This window comes from Lampetra fluviatilis, chromosome 42 (genome assembly GCF_964198595.1).
Source record: "Lampetra fluviatilis chromosome 42, kcLamFluv1.1, whole genome shotgun sequence".
NCBI classification, from domain to species: domain Eukaryota; kingdom Metazoa; phylum Chordata; class Hyperoartia; order Petromyzontiformes; family Petromyzontidae; genus Lampetra; species Lampetra fluviatilis.
This window is the reverse complement of record NC_136316.1, coordinates 7,182,804-7,199,095: the sequence shown is the minus strand read 5'-3', so window position 1 is coordinate 7,199,095 and position 16,292 is coordinate 7,182,804.

The window sequence follows — 16,292 nt, the reverse complement described above, 5'->3', positions numbered from 1 at the left end:
TGCGGGGTGATCTTGTAATGGTTGCGCTGTTATTCGAGAGGTCTGAACGGTCACATGATGTCGTCACGTCCCTCCTCCTCGAGCACATGGTGGTGTAGCCATGAACAACATCAGGACATCAACAGGCCCGTGCTCCCATCTCCTTCATGAATGGAACAAACACTAAAGACGCATATTCTTGGTTCTTTCGGTAAAGTCAGGTAGAAGGGAAATAATAAAACAAATAATCAATTCTGTGATGATTTTTTATTGTTTTATATTTATATTATTTTATTATTTCCCTTCTACGTGACTTTACCGAAAGAACCAAGAATATGAATCCCTGCAGTCACGAAAGCTTTAAATAAAAACTATAGACACAAGCAAACGGTAGTGCGACTTGGCCACGCAACCCAAACTATGGACCACTTAGTAAACCTAGATTTGAAGCTTTCGTGACTGCAAGGATTCATATTCTTGGATTTTTTCGGTAAAGTCACGTAGGTAATTTTTTACCTACGTGACTTTACCGAAAACCCATTTTTTACCTACGTGACTTTACCGAAAAAAACCAAGAATATGAATCATTGCAGTCACGAAAGCTTCAAATCTAGAATTAATACCATCTACGGGGAGGAATTCCACCTATCTGTTAGAGTTTTTATCAGGCAACGTGACAAGAAGTAACAGCTTCTCGAGACGCTGGCCTTCCACCTGAAGACGGAGGCTTGTGTTGCCTCTGAAAGGTCGTGATTTTTTTTTATTTAAATTTTTTACCTACGTGACTTTACCGAAAAAAACCAAGAAAACTTAGTAAACCGCTGGAGTTTGCGTTCCCCCAACGGAGGGGGAACAGCAAAACGACGCGAACTCTCTCCCCTGAAGTCCTCTCTTGGTTGTCAGACCTCGACATTGCTCCTGAACATATTGCTGCCGACATACACAATTGTAGAATAGAGTAGAATCTCGGGACATGACAGCCACGATGATAATTATTCTTGGACCCATGCGATAAGAGGATAGTTAGATATACATTTTAACACCAAATCCAGGCAAGCAGCATTATGGATTAAAAAAACTACTTTTAGCTGTGAGTCCATAATCGACTGTAAGTCCATAATCCCCGTCCTTGTCATTGTGAATCTTTATTTAAATTAAATACACGTTTGGGATTAAAATCATTTCCAAGGGAGTTCTAGGAACCGAGCAGTCATTTATCAGTTCCACATTTAGTCGTGGTAGTTGTAATAATAATGATGATTTGTTTTTTGGCAGAGTGCCTGTTATGACTGGGAATCTCAGAGCGCTTTACACACAACATCGATGGTCCCCTATTAGGTCCTCCGGGGTAAATTAAATAAGCACCACTTTGTGGGAATTCAACAATTGGGTGGCTTGCGGAATCACTGGCCCTCAACATAGGAATGTGCAATTTCCACAAACGTCTCAAGGTCACTGGATGAGGAACACCCCATGCCTTGCGGTTAATGGAGATCAATTGCCCATAGTACACCACGTTCAAGTTCAAGTTCATTTATTAGGTATAGCCCTGTGAGCCATTCGGCTCTTGAATCGGGTGCAACCGCAACAAACAAAAAACAAAAACATGAACAAGAATACATCTTAAAGTGAATATGTGCAGACAAAAAATCCAAGAAAAGACAGCAAAATATTGCAGAAAAATCACCGTACACCAACACTGTGTGCAAAAATCCCAGTGGGATGCAAGTTAAACAACAACAACAATCACAAGACAACTTAGATTAAGGCCATCAGTCTAACTCTGTACTACAACAAACAAACATGGCCAAACTAAAAAACGTACGAGCACAGTGCAGCCATGGCAGCATAGAAGTACAGGACAACAATGGATATTGCTGCACCGCCCTCTACCGTCCACCAAGCAGACATGCAGCTGCTTGGGCCACAACCCGTGGCGCGCAGTGATCGCCCATTCAATCACGATTCAGGATCAACGCTTGCGTAGAATCCGAGATCTGCGGCGCATTACAGCCCATGTGGCCATGGACCAGCGCCAGGGAGTTCATTTCAGCAGGAGCTGTTTGGGGTCTGAATTCCAGAATGTATTTGTTTTTAGCCCTGGGCACTATTTTATTAACGCTGAAGTTTTGTCAACTATGGATGAGTTGTTGTTTTTTTGGTTTTACAGAGAGGATGGGTTGTCACATAAACGTGGCAAAATATTTGCCGGCAGGGAAAAAAACGAATTCACGAGACGAGTTTGACATCGAGCGGCATTATCGGGATTGCGCCCCAAACGCTGCATCACACCGCATTCGATGCGATCGCGTGCGTCACGAACGCACCTTTTAAAAAACGACAATTCCGAAGGTATCGATTTATGCCCCACCCCCCGCCACCCCTCCCTATAAATTTTATTTGCCAACCTAAATCGAACTACGCACGGCCAAAATACTTCTACCAGGCCAGGAGAAAGCTTTCCCTGCGATCTTAAAAAGGATTCATACTCTTAGTTCTTTCGGTAAAGTCACGTAGGTAAAAAATGAAATTAAAATTTATAAAAAATAAAACAATAAAAATCACGACGGAAGCTTGTGTTGCCTCCGAAACGTCGTGATTTTTATTGTTTTATTTTTATTAATTTTAATTTCATTTTTTACCTACGTGACTTTATCGAAAGAACTAAGAGTATGAATCCTTGCAGTCACGAAAGCTTCAAATCTAGACTTAAAAAGGATGCCGATGCCTCGGGACGTGAGCGTTGTCCAGATGCGCGCACTGACAGTGACGGAATGACGACGGCGCATGCCGCTTTGTGATGTCACAGCGTGGAGAGCCATCAACACACGACGCAAATCTGGATTTGTAAAGCGTCGAAATGTGGTGATTGCAAAAACCAGGATAGAAGTTGCCCCGACGACTCCTGCAGAGCTATGGAGGTGCTCAAGGAGAACAGTGTGGTTTGGTGTTATTAAAAAAAAAGAAACGTAACTACAGAACTTCCTCTTCTTGGTTCTTTCGGTAAAGTCACGTAGAATGGAAATAATAAAGTAATAAAAATAAAACATAATAAAATAAAATAATATAATTTTATTTTATTAAAAATAAAACAATAAAATAAAATTATATTATATTATTTTATTATATATAATATTATATAATAATTATATAATATATTATATAATAATATTATATTATATAATAATATAATAAAAATTATATTATTTTATTATGTTTTATTTTTATTATTTTATTATTTCCATTCTACGTGACTTTACCGAAAGAACCAAGAAGATGAATCCCTGCAGTCACGAAAGCTTTAAATCGATACAGAACTTCCCTTACACCCAATACACTGCCAGACTATTGTTTTGTCTCGTTGTGTGAAGGCATTGTGTGCCGATCTGAGCCTGGAGGAGGGGTGAGATGAAGGGCGCTGATTCGCGTGTCGAGGTGCCGTCTTCCATGCCAGGGTTTGGTAGTACATGTTGTTTATGTCGATTATTGTGAAATTTCGGTCGCAGTTCCTATGATCACTGTTACATTGCTTTTATGGCTTTCTTTTGGTGATTTCGAAAAGAATTTTGATTTGGCCATGTTTGTTTGTTGTAGTACGGAGTTAGACTGATGGTTTTAATCTAAGTTGTCTTGTGGTTGTTGTTGTAATTTTTGATTTAAAGCTTTCGTGACTGCAGGGATTCATATTCTTGGTTCTTTCGGTAAAGTCACATAGAAGGGAAATAATAAAATTATATTTTTTCTTGTTTTATATGCTTATTATTTTATTATTTCCCTTCTACGTGACTTTACCGAAAGAACCAATAATATGTTGTTGTTGTTTGACTAGCATCCCACTGGGTTTTTTGCACACAGCGATGGTGTACGGTGCTGTTTTTGGAAGATTTTGCTGTTTTTTTCTGGATGTTTCTGTTTGCGCATAGTTACTTTAAGATCTTTTCTTGTTCGTGTTTTTGTTTTTTGTTTGTTGCGGTTGCACCCGATTCAAGAGCCGAATGGCTCACATGGCTATGCCAAATAAATAAAACTGAAAAACTGAAACCGTTGTGCCTCAACCTGTAGCGGCACCTTCCTGAGTCTCGAGTCTCGGTATGAACACTCGTTAATTGACCGATAACACCTGCACATACAGAGGACCACAGAGCTTGGAGGAGAGGTGGGGGGAGGATTGTCACCTTTCCCGCTCGTCTGTGCTTCCTCCTCCTCACAACTTAAAGTCGTTCAGTCCCAAGTTAAACTGCATTATTATTGCATTATTAACATGATTATTACTTCATAGCGCACTTGACATATAAAGACAAGGTCATCTTTGATGCGTTTAAGAGTTATTATGCTCAGTTATCCGTCAATCTTGCAGACAGGCTGGCCCCAACGGTAGAGCGAGCGGCTTGAAATCAGAAGGTCAAATCCTGAAAGGGGGTTGACTCAGCGCATCATCCCTCAAGGGTCACTAAAATGAGTATCTGTTTGTGGGGGAAGTCAATGCCGGTTGTCCCGTGGATAGCCTCGCCACCACTTTCGCTGATGGATGAGTTGGGCCTGTGCAGAGGCGACGACTGCCGGCGCATTGCCCGCTCGAGCAAGAATTCACTTTGACTCTTCCTCGGTCTATGACTGGACTTGGGCCTGCTCACGCCATACCGGGCATGGGGATTGTTTCGCCATACCTCAACCACGCCGGTCAGTATTGCCGGGTGTGACAAGCCACACCCTGCTTATAGCGTACGAACCAAAAAATATATCGCAGCATCTGTGTCTCGTGTCGAATCGTGGTGTGAACGTGCGACACCGCCGCTGCAAGACTCGATGTAGACCTGCAGCTCTCCCCTGCGCTCCTCCTTGTCTCTGTCAGACGTTTAATCGTATTCATATTCTTAGGTTTTTTCGGTAAAGTCACGTAGGTAAAAAATTTAAATTAATAAAAGTAAAATAAACCGGTTCGACTTTTCATTCGCTGTGGCTGCCGCATAAATCAGCGGTGGCACACGCAGGGTTGAAACGGGTTTTTTAAAGCAATCTGAATCTATCAAAACGAAACCTGTTTTTTTTGTTTTTGTTTTTTGCGGCTCGCATTTATCACGACGAATTAAAAATGTATGAATGTTTGTTAATCGTATTATATTTGTCTTCTCCTCCACCTCCCCCTCCTCCACAACGCCTCACACGGCAGCGCCGCGTCTATCGCTCTGCAGAAACCACAGTGGCATGGCCTGAAACTTCCTGACATGACACACGCACAGTCGCTGATTTGTTGATGCGCGAATCGCGGGCAAGCGGTCGTTCAGGCCTCCTTCATCTGATCTGAATCCAATTATTCATCTCTCTTTCTCGCTCTTCTTTGTTTTGAGGTTTTAAACTCAAAGAGGTGAACGAACGAGACCAACGGGAAGTCCGTGGAAAGAGGTGGGAAGATGATTTTGTGGGAGGTCTTTGGGGAATACACAGCAGGCGAGGACTCCAGATGGGGGCAGAGAGCAGATGGGGAGAGAAAGATTCAGAGTACGTGATATTGATTTATCCTGTAGGAGGAATCCGAAGAGCTATGAAGCTCAAAAAAACGCCACTTAAAAAAACATATTCTTGTCGTGGTTTTCACACTTGATGATGATTGCGTGTGTTGCAATCGAAACGTCGTGAGAATTGTATTATTATTTATTTCATTTTATTATTTCCGTTCTATGTGACTTTACCGAAAGAACCAATAATAGTAATACTAAATCACGGTCAATAATAATATAAAAATAAATTATCATATAATAAATAAGAATATAATAATGAAAAATAACATAATATTGTAAATAGCAATAATTAAATTATAAAGAGTAATAATAAATCATGATAAATAATAATATATAAATAAATGATCCAGTAGGGGTGGGACAGCGAGTTACATCAATACACGAGATAAAATATACGATACAAGACCAAGATAGAGAAAAGGTGAGGAGCCGTCCATAAATGACGTCACGCGATTTTGGACGATTTTGACCCCCCCCCCTCGTCACAAAAAGTCAGACCCCCTCTCAAATTTGACGTCACAAAGCTCTGCCCCCCCCCCCAAAAAGAAAACATGCTTCAAATCGCTTTAAACTGTCGTCATTGTAGTGCGTATTTAATATGGCGGTGCACTCTGATGTTGTAGGAGAAAACATTTATTCAAAAGTCTATTTAATTAAGTAGAACGTGTTGTCTATATTAATTTAAAGTTGCGCATTTTCATGTGACGTCACATTTCTCAACCCCCCCCTCGTCACACATCGTCACAAATGTCTGACCCTCCCCCCCCCAGGTGCGTGACGTCATTTATGGACGGCCCCTAAGCAAGTCTCTATAAAATAAATTTATAGTAAATAAGTACAAATTGCACAGGTACATACATTCTTGCTGAGTTGTCAATTCCATACGCAAGCCTAGGGCATGGCAGCAACACAACAACAACAACCCCAGACGACACCAAGACACCACAGCCCCAGTGCCGGATAATACGACAAATCGCTAACCTGAAACGCCCAGTGGTTCATAAAAGTTGAAGGCGGTATAGTACTATAGTAATAGAGCAAGTGCAGAATCACTGAACCGGAATTGATAGCTTGAAAGCATTTAGCGCGGGGCCCTTGAAAGTGCGGGGCCCGTAGCTACTACTTGTGTAGCTACTACTTGTGTAGCTACTACTTGTGTAGCTACTACTTGTGTAGCTACTACTTGTGTAGCTACTACTTGTGTAGCTACTACTTGTGTAGCTACTACTTGTGTAGCTACTACTTGTGTAGCTACTACTTGTGTAGCTACTACTTGTGTAGCTACTACTTGTGTAGCTACTACTTGTGTAGCTACTACTTGTGTAGCTACGACGATCGTCCGGCCCTGCACAGCCCCTCAATGAAGGCGCACATTGTGATTGAAGCGAGGCGTGGAGTGATGGTGTTTCACAGGGATGGAAGATGCCTGCGCTGCTGCCTGGACGAATTGATGAATGTGGGTCATTCACTGCCACAATTCGAAATAATCCGATCTGTTGTTTCTTCATTGCGGTAGCGCCTCTAGTGACACTTACCCGTAAAGCAGAGCGAGTTTAGTTTAACACGTAGACTTTCGCGACCAACATTTATCCACAACTCTGGCCGTCCGCCTGATGGTGCTCTTCGTAATTTCTGGCGAAGCGTCGAATTGTCAATGTTGTGGGTTTTACTCTCCGACGCACAGCCGGTGGTGCTGAACTAGTAACTAATTGTCACGCTTTGTTCACGTGACAAAGCTTACTAATTGACCGTGTCACCTGGTGGCGGGTTTAACGACACATTTACATATTTACGCGATCTAACCCAAACAACTCTGTTATGGATAGTACGTACACAGCACTAGCCGTACACCTGCGGATGCGGGCCTCTCTCTCCTCTGCTGGTCGTGGGTTTGCTTTGTATCCACACTTCACCACGCTCGTGAAGCATACTCGCTGAGCTGTTACTCATCATGGGTAGGAATCACTGTCGGGTCCGTGGTGCTGCACGAGCGACTGTTAATTGGCAAACATCGATTCTTACACACACGATTCACTGCAAGACTCACAAGCTTTAAGAATCAATAGGAATCAATGAATCAATGCATCACTCCAGCCTCTGTGTTCTACCGTCCTTTCACACTGCGTGGAGATTGAAAGCAATGATGATGATGACGACGACGACGTGCTTGAGATGATTGATGATGGTCACGCCTTATGTTCTGCTTGCTTCACCTAATATGGACTCCCCCCCCCCCTCCTCCGACAGCTACCCATGCTGTTGACTCCTTGCCTCGAATCTGGACCCTTCCAATTATCTTCTGCTTTGACTGACTATCTCTTCTCTCGTGTGTATTCATATACTACAACTGTTAATTAGCAAACGTAATTTTTTTACGCACACGATTCAATGCAAGACTCACAAGCTTAACATCAATTCTTACACGCGATTATATAGATAGTTTTGTGTATATATTATTATTTATATGACACAAATATGACACGATTTGTTTCATCTTGAGATGCATTTGAATGTAGGTCCTCTGTAAATCTAAATCGTATTGTCTTGTTATGGTGAGTGGGTGCGTTTTGAATGATGATGATACCGCTTCAGATGATCGGAACTGAAAATGAATTCATTCAGAATAGATTTTTGTGTTTAGTTTGCTATCCTTCGCCGGCACCTCCGATTAGGACGGTTGGCTATGTACGGTGCGAAAGAAATTCAACATGCATACACGATGATGATGATGATGTGCAGGTAATGTTTTAAACCGTGATGATGATGACAACAATGACAAATTAAGGATGTATTTGGCCAAGGCCACGGCCAGCGTGCACGCGACACTCCCAGCAAAAATCGCAATCCCGGAACGAGGTCGCATGAAGAGAGAAACAAACAAACCGTGGCAAGAAAAAAAAACCCCACGAGCGGCATTTACCCCACGCCGAGCAGTGGCGCGGTCAGACGTGAGCAGCATGCAGTGCTCGAAGCAGCGGGGCAGTAGGGGGAGGGGTGAGAGGGTCTGGCTCAGGGCAGTGGTTCAGACCAGGCCAAGGGAATATCAGCCGCCAGAGGTCCCTTTCTCATCTCAATTATGAAGAGTGGCCAGACCCAATTTACAAAGGACTGGAAACGATCCACGCTGTGGCAGATGGTGGTGTCACGCTGTGAGCAGTTGGTGCTGTCACGCTGTGAGCAGTTGGTGGTGGCACGCTGTGGCAGTTGGTGGTGGCACGATGTGGCAGTTGGTGGTGGCACACTGTGGCAGTTGGTGGTGGCACACTGTGGCAGTTGGTGGTGGCACGCTGTGGCAGTTGGTGGTGTCACACTGTGGCAGTTGGTGGTGTCACGCTATGGCCGTTGGTGGTGGCACGCTGTGGCAGTTGGTGGTGTCACACTGGGGCAGTCGGTGGTGTCACGCTGTGGCAGTTGGTGGTGGCACGCTGTGGCAGTTGGTGGTGGCACACTATGGCAGTTAGTGGTGGCACGCTGTGGCAGTTGGTGGTGGCACGCTATGGCAGTTGGTGGTGTCACGTTGTGGCAGTTGGTGGTGTCAAACTGTGGCAGTTGGTGGTGGCACGCTGTGGCAGTTGGTGGTGTCACACTGTGGCAGTTGGTGGTGTCACGGTGGGCAGTTGGTGGTGACACGCTGTGGCAGTTGGTGGTGTTACGGTGTGAGCAGTTGGTGGTGTCACGGTGGCAGTTGGTGGCGTCAAGGTGGGCAGTTGGTGGTGTCACGGTGGGCACTTGGTGGTGTCACGGTGGGGTGCCTTAAGCACAGTCAGCTGAGGCAGCCTCACTCGATTTCAACGAGGTAATTACCTAGTGGTGCTCAAGGCAGTTTGAGAGAAACGTCGCCAGAGGTTGGTGTTGAATTCCATCGTGAACATTCTTGAGGATGAGGGGGGGCTTTGTTGGTATGAATTTGATCGGTATATCGATATGTATAAATCATATTAATAATTTATTTGTAAAGGTGATGAACTCATCGGGTGGTGGAGGGTTCATGACGATAATTTTGGAATAAAACCCCTGCCACGTGGGCCTAACCCCCAAAATAAACGTGGATCAAAACAGAGCTAGTCCTGGATTTCGCGCATGAGACTGTGAGACTGAATATGAATGCGGTTTTTGAGTGGAGAATTATGGGTGCAAGAAGCCGGGGATGATATTAATATTCAGTGACACCACAAACAATTCGGACAATCGGACGCAACTGGGAAGAGTATCTCATGCAACGTTCTTGAGTGAATGTGCCGTGTTATGGAAGGGAAGGCCATGATCGCTGACGAATTTGAGAAAGGACACGGCTCACGGAGAGAGAGAGAGAGTGATGGAGGGTCCTCGTATCCACGCTCGGGGCGATGCACTATCCCACAATGCCCTGCGCTGCTCCAAAGGCGTCCATTGCACACAAGTCAACTCAACATCTGCACCCCATTAATTTTCAGAGCTGCACATTTCAATAAATAAATGCACATGTCATCAAAATTTTCATAATCTGAATGGGAAATGTACCTTCCGTACTGCTCATGCAGATCGATGGCGTTCGAGTCTTGCTTTTACATTTATAAAAAATCTTTCCTCTTAGAATTCAGTTGGTGGTGAGGGTGTTTTAAATTAAACAATTATAGCGTGGCTGGGCACTAGGACATGAGGAACATTGATGAGCTTTCAAGTTTTAAGATATGTAATTTAAATTATTTATAATAGTAAATATGTTGTTTGTTTCTTAACTGTGAACGTCAAATTAATTATTGATAGTTGTAATGTAAGGTTATAAACACTGTGCTGCTCTTCCAGTTGCCTGCGTGAAAAGGAGTTGGCTGAATTATGCCCAATCCTAGCCAGCTGGCTAAATAAACTACATAAACTAAATTAACATAGAGACTCATAGATATAGAGACTCTTACATATACATATAGACTAATAGAGATACCTAGATACTCATATCGATAAATAGAGACTTCATGGAGATAAGTAGAGACTCATACATATAAGTAGAGACTTATAGAGATACATCGAGACTCAAAGAGATAAGTAAAAATTGGGTGAAAAGTGGGCTCAGTTTTCCCCAATCCTGGCCAGCTGGTAAAATTTTTTAAGAAGAAAATATTTGGTGATCGGGCTGCACCCATCAACCCGCTACCCTTCAACCCCAGATTTAAACTCAAAATCTCAGTGGTGGCAGCTCAATAATAATAATAATTTACAATTGTAAGGGGCATTTCATCCGTAGATCCCGACACGAGCTAAACGTCTCTGATCCTTGAGACCTATCCACCTCCAGTTCACTTTTAACTTAAAATAGAAATTGCCCCGCTGAGTAATTTCCTGCATTTTTCACCTCCTTCCAATTCTACAGGCTGGGGACAGAGAGAGATTATTTCTATTTAAATGTAATAATTACAATATTCGTCAGCAGACTACAAAACCAAAGTATGAATCTACACACGAACAAGCTATAATTACGCATTCGTTACTTGTGGTGGTTTATGAGGTGTAGTGGCGGTGCAGATGGTTAGCGTGGTGCGCCATGAACCCGAGTTCAATTCTAACATCAGTGGCTGAAGCGTGATACCCGAACCGTGTCTTGTGTCCCCACCCCCCTGCGTCACCAACCGGCAAAGCCATTGGTGGTGAAGTATGGCGAAACGACACTTGATTTATTTAAGGAAGGGCTGAAAGTAATCCATCACGAAACCATTGCATCTCAGGCCCCCGCATTTTAATTGTACGGCCAAAGTTTTCACGATGGAGTCATTCGCCCCCGCACCCCACAACTGTCTTCCGTGAATCCCGTTCGTCTCGAACCTCCGTGACAAGTCGGTGCCGTTGATCAATGGGCGGGGAGGGATCGCGCGTAAGTGCGCGGAGCATAGGGGGCCCCATCCATGAAAGATGGTCCCTTCCCCACCCTTTTATTGTGTTAAGTAAAAATCCGTCTATAGCCCCGGCTGCCGTCGTCCGAGTCGGTTTGACACCGCCCTGACAAATGGATGAGCGCCGCGTTTGACGCTCAACTCTGTCACCGTGCCTCTCCCCACAGCAGCGGCAGCACTGTCCCAAATTAAGACGGAATTAGATTAGACGCACGCGCGCACGCCACAAAGACAAAGATTCCCCGGATAGTCTTTAACAGAGTGTTGGGGCAAGTGCTGTTAGCGAGCAGCACCTATGATAGGCCGGCACGACACGCGAGGTGGTGGGCGGCCAGCACCACGCCCGGCCGCCTTTGTCTCCCCAAGGGCGATGTTTACTACACACCGCACCAGGTACTCATTCGATGCTGAGTCGACCTAGGAAAAGCCCAAGACCGGTTCAGATAATCGTCACTGGTGTTAGCCATGAGAGGCAATCGAACTCGGGTCGCAGGGTTCGTAGTGCAGCGCGCGAACCGCTACCCTACCGCTCCCCACTACGCACACACGTGTATATACGCGTATATACAAAGGCCAAGATCCCCCATATAGCCTTCAACAGACATTTGGGGCAAGTGCTGTTAGCGAACACCTATGTAGGCCGACAAGGTTCACACCACGCCTGGCCGCCTTTATCTCCCCAGAGCCGATGTTTAAATACTTCAAAAGGCACTAATTTAAAGCTGAGTCGACCTAGGGGAGGCCCAGCACTGGTTTAGATATCTATAGACGATGATGGTCGTGAGCGGGATTTGAACTCGAGTGGCCGGGTTTGTAGAGCAGTGCGCTAACCGCTGCGCCTCCACTCACCCAAATTTGATTAGAAGCACACGCACTCACTATTGTGTGCATGTACACACACCTCCCTATCTATGTGCGTGCGTACAGATGCATACAGATGCACATGCACACATGTACACATAACAAATCCATGCACATATAGTATATACAGTATATGACACACACAATGATAAAATGCACACAGACACACGTATGCACATTTATATGCGCACACTAATATGCAAATACACATAGACTCACATACACAAATGAACAAAGATAAAGACAAAGATCCCCCGAATAGCCTTAACAGACTGTAGGGGCAAGTGCTGTTAGCGAGCACCTATGAAGGCCGGAACGGTACACGAGGGGGTGTGTTGCCAGGACCACGCCCGAAGGCCTTTGTCTCCCCAGTGGTGATGTTTACACACCGCACCAGGTACTCATTTGAGGCTGAGTCGACCTAGATGAGGCCCGGGACCGGTTCAGATAGTCGTCACTGGTGTTGGCTGTGACCCGGGAATCGAAACCGTGTCGCCGGGTTCATAGCGCAGCGTGCTAACCGCGACACTACCACTCCCCCACAAATTAACACATATATACAAAAACAAAGATCCCCATATAGCCATGAACCGTTGGAGCAAGTGTTGTTAGCAAGCACCTATTAAGAACTGCAGGAGGTTAAATGTCCGTGTGTCTTCTTGCTTAATTAGCGTGGTTCTCAAATCAGCTCGCATCATTGAGCAATTGGTGAAAAATTCCACATTGTCATGGTTGGGGGCCAATGAGTCCACAGAACAGCCGCGGTGAACGTCACGGAGAGAAGCACTTAAATGGAAATCGAATCCCAACAAAAGGCGAGAGACGCTCTGCGTTTAAAAGGCAGCGAACAGAATTATGAATGTGAAACTCTGGCATGACGTGAACTTTAACGAGCGGCTGACACCCAAGGGACATTCAAGCTAATTCAGCGAGAAAAGAAGCGAAATAATGAAAAGGTCTCAAAAAATGTTCGCGTAAAAAAAAAGAAAACCCAGCCCAACCCCCTCTTTCCCTCTCCCTGCCCCGATCCAAAATCAGAATCTTTATTTATCCTGGAGAAATCCGATGAGCTATGAAGTTCTTCGTCATCACCATCATCAGCCAAGGTCAATCCACGCTCACCATCTCATTTTACATCAAAGACAAAGATCCCCTGTGTACAGCAAACAGCGCTTGCCCCATAATATAGGTTATGAATAATATTGGTCGCGAAAGCCTACGTGTTAAATTAGCGCTTGCCCCAACCGCCAGGGTTGGGCCAAGCGCTGTTGGTGAGTGGCATCTATGAAGGCCGGCATGGCACACGAGGGCGTGGGTGTCCGGCACCAGCTGTTTTGTGCCACTCCGTTGTCTGAGTTCCATTCCTTGGCTGCCACTCCGTAATTAGTCTCGACCCGTCCGCCATGGTCTCCTCGAAGCGATTTGTTCTTGTAAAATCCACTCGCTTTTCTCAACAATCTGAATGTTATTAACCTGTGTTCTGTTCTCTAACAATAAGTGTTCCTAAATATCTGCCTCTCAATATAATATCCCAGCATGTATCCCTCCATGTATTTTTGCATAGTTTTTTTATTCCATATTTTTTAAATGTGTATATATATTTTGCTAATGACCATGTTTCTCTCCAGACGCCAGGAGGGTTTACCAAGTGTCCTGGGCTTCCCATGAGTTCTATTTTTGCGGTAACAATCTTGGAAAATCTCTACATGTCCCCCGGGTTCATTTATATATTTAACAAATACCCCACCCCGGTTATTGTCAGTTGCATGATAATTATAATAATAACAACAATAATACGTAGGCCACTCAAGACGATGCATTGACACGTAGTTCTCTCTTCCGCGGGCTTGCTTTGGTCAGATCTTCTTCTTATTCTTCCCAGCAATTGTCCCTGGGGGTATTATTATGTTTTAGTCCGCCCCACTCCCCTCCACCACCCCGTGGCTCAGAGGTGGAATCCGAAGTCACATGACGAGTCACGAGCTTGCCCGGGCTGTTGATTACGCGAGGCCCCTTCGCACGCCGATTCGATTTCCCCAGCGAGCCACTCGACTCGGATTGGCCATGGGGGGGGGGGGGGTGGCTGGGGGGGGGTCAGTCGGGGCGACGGGCGACAAATCCGTGACTTAGCAACCGCTGTCAGTCCACTGCTGGATGGCGGTCTCATCCAGCAGTGGATTGGCACGAACAATATATATCCACAGCATGCCTCGTGGCTGTAAACGAATGCAGTACAATCCATGAATTAATTGCTGTACATCGGTGGAATACAAGTGCGGCATTCGGTGAAGGCCTCCGTAGGCAATGTGGGTCACATTGGGGTTGTTTTACCATACTTCACCATGCCGGTCTGTGTGGGCTTGTGAAGGCGGCGCGCAGATGTTTGACAGCACTGTACACAGCCACTGCCTCTGGCCCACAACGCAGCCCCGCAGCAGCCTATAGCACCTGTTATGCGCACGATGGGCGCCCATCCAATCACTGGCCAGGCTCTATCCGGATTAGCTTCCGAGACCGGGCGTGATCGGACGCCACTCACGTGATGTTTTCTCACAGGCAATAAAGACACACACGTGGGATGTCATTGTTTTTGGGGAGGAAATGATCATACTGCGCATGGAATAAGACGAGGCAAACATTTTAAATCCGCCCTTGCGATACCACAATCCATTGTAATGCAACGAATTCATAACTATATTCTGGTAGACGGCTTTGCACAGCGGCACCGCATTCTCCAGATTATAAAACACGGCGCCTTTTTCTTTAGCGTCACCAAGGTTTCGCGGTGCGTCTAACTTTCCGAAGCATCTCATGGTCGGGAGAATGTGGCAGGCGCGCGTTGAAACACGGCACGTCCAGCATTCGTGTCTTAGACTGCTTTTCGTGTTTAGTCTGTTGTCCATCCCCCGCGCATTTCGATTAGCACGGTTGGCTACGTAGGTGCGAAATAAGTTCAACGTTTTCTTGGTTCTTTCGGTAAAGTCACGTAGAAGGGAAGTAATCAAATCATAAAAATAAAACATAATAAAATAATTCTCACGACGTTTCGGCCACAACGCAAGCAGCCGTCCTCAGGTGAAGACCAGGTCTGTCGGGGAGACAGCGACAGACCTGGTCTTCACCTGAGGACGGCTGCTTGCGTTGTGGCCGAAACGTCGTGAGAATTATTTTATTATGTTTTATTATTGTATTACTTCCCTTCTACGTGACTTTACCGAAAGAACCAAGAAGATGAATCTCTGCAGTCACGAAAGCTTTAACTCGAAATTTTATTATGTTTTATTTTTATTATTTTATTATTTACATTCTACGTGACTTTACCGAAAGAACCAAGAAGATGAATCCCTGCAGTCACGAAAGCTTTACATCGAAGTTCAACGTTGCGTACGTGTCTCCTCCTCGTTGCCTCTCTGCGCATAAAAACGTCAATCGCCGTCACCGTCCGGGTGCTGATAAAACGGCAACGTCAGTTGCTTCGAGTACGTCCCAGAACATTGGTGATTTTCTTCACGAGCATTTAACCCTCATTACGTATCCGTCACAATAACAGTCGTAATTGGTTGGCGTAGCTTGGCCCAAACGAACAGCCAATTCATTCACACAACCAATGGTTACGCACATATTGAATGTGACGGGAATGTTCAGCCAATATTGTGGAAATTCCCGAATGCTGTTTAGTAACGAGTAATTTCTATCCGATTACCAATTACTCTTCGGAAGGGGTAATGGCTTACGTAATCTCTTACACCAATTTCCCAGAGTGCTGTTTGCGTTACGATATTTTAATGATTTTACATGTTAATGCTTTTGTTTCACTGTGCAGTGTTTAAAATCAAAAGTAATCATGCCATGCTTAAGCGAGTGCATTGAATATCATACTTACAGATGATGATGATGACTAAGCGAGCGACGATTGATGCATTTTTTGGGAGAACGAGAAAGTTACAATTTGGCACAACCTTAGTTGAGGCTATACTTATAATAAGAACAATAGAAGAGGCAAAATATAAGATTTTTAGCCCCACGAAAATGACATCCCAGAGGTTGATTGGCTTCACTCTGAAGGCAG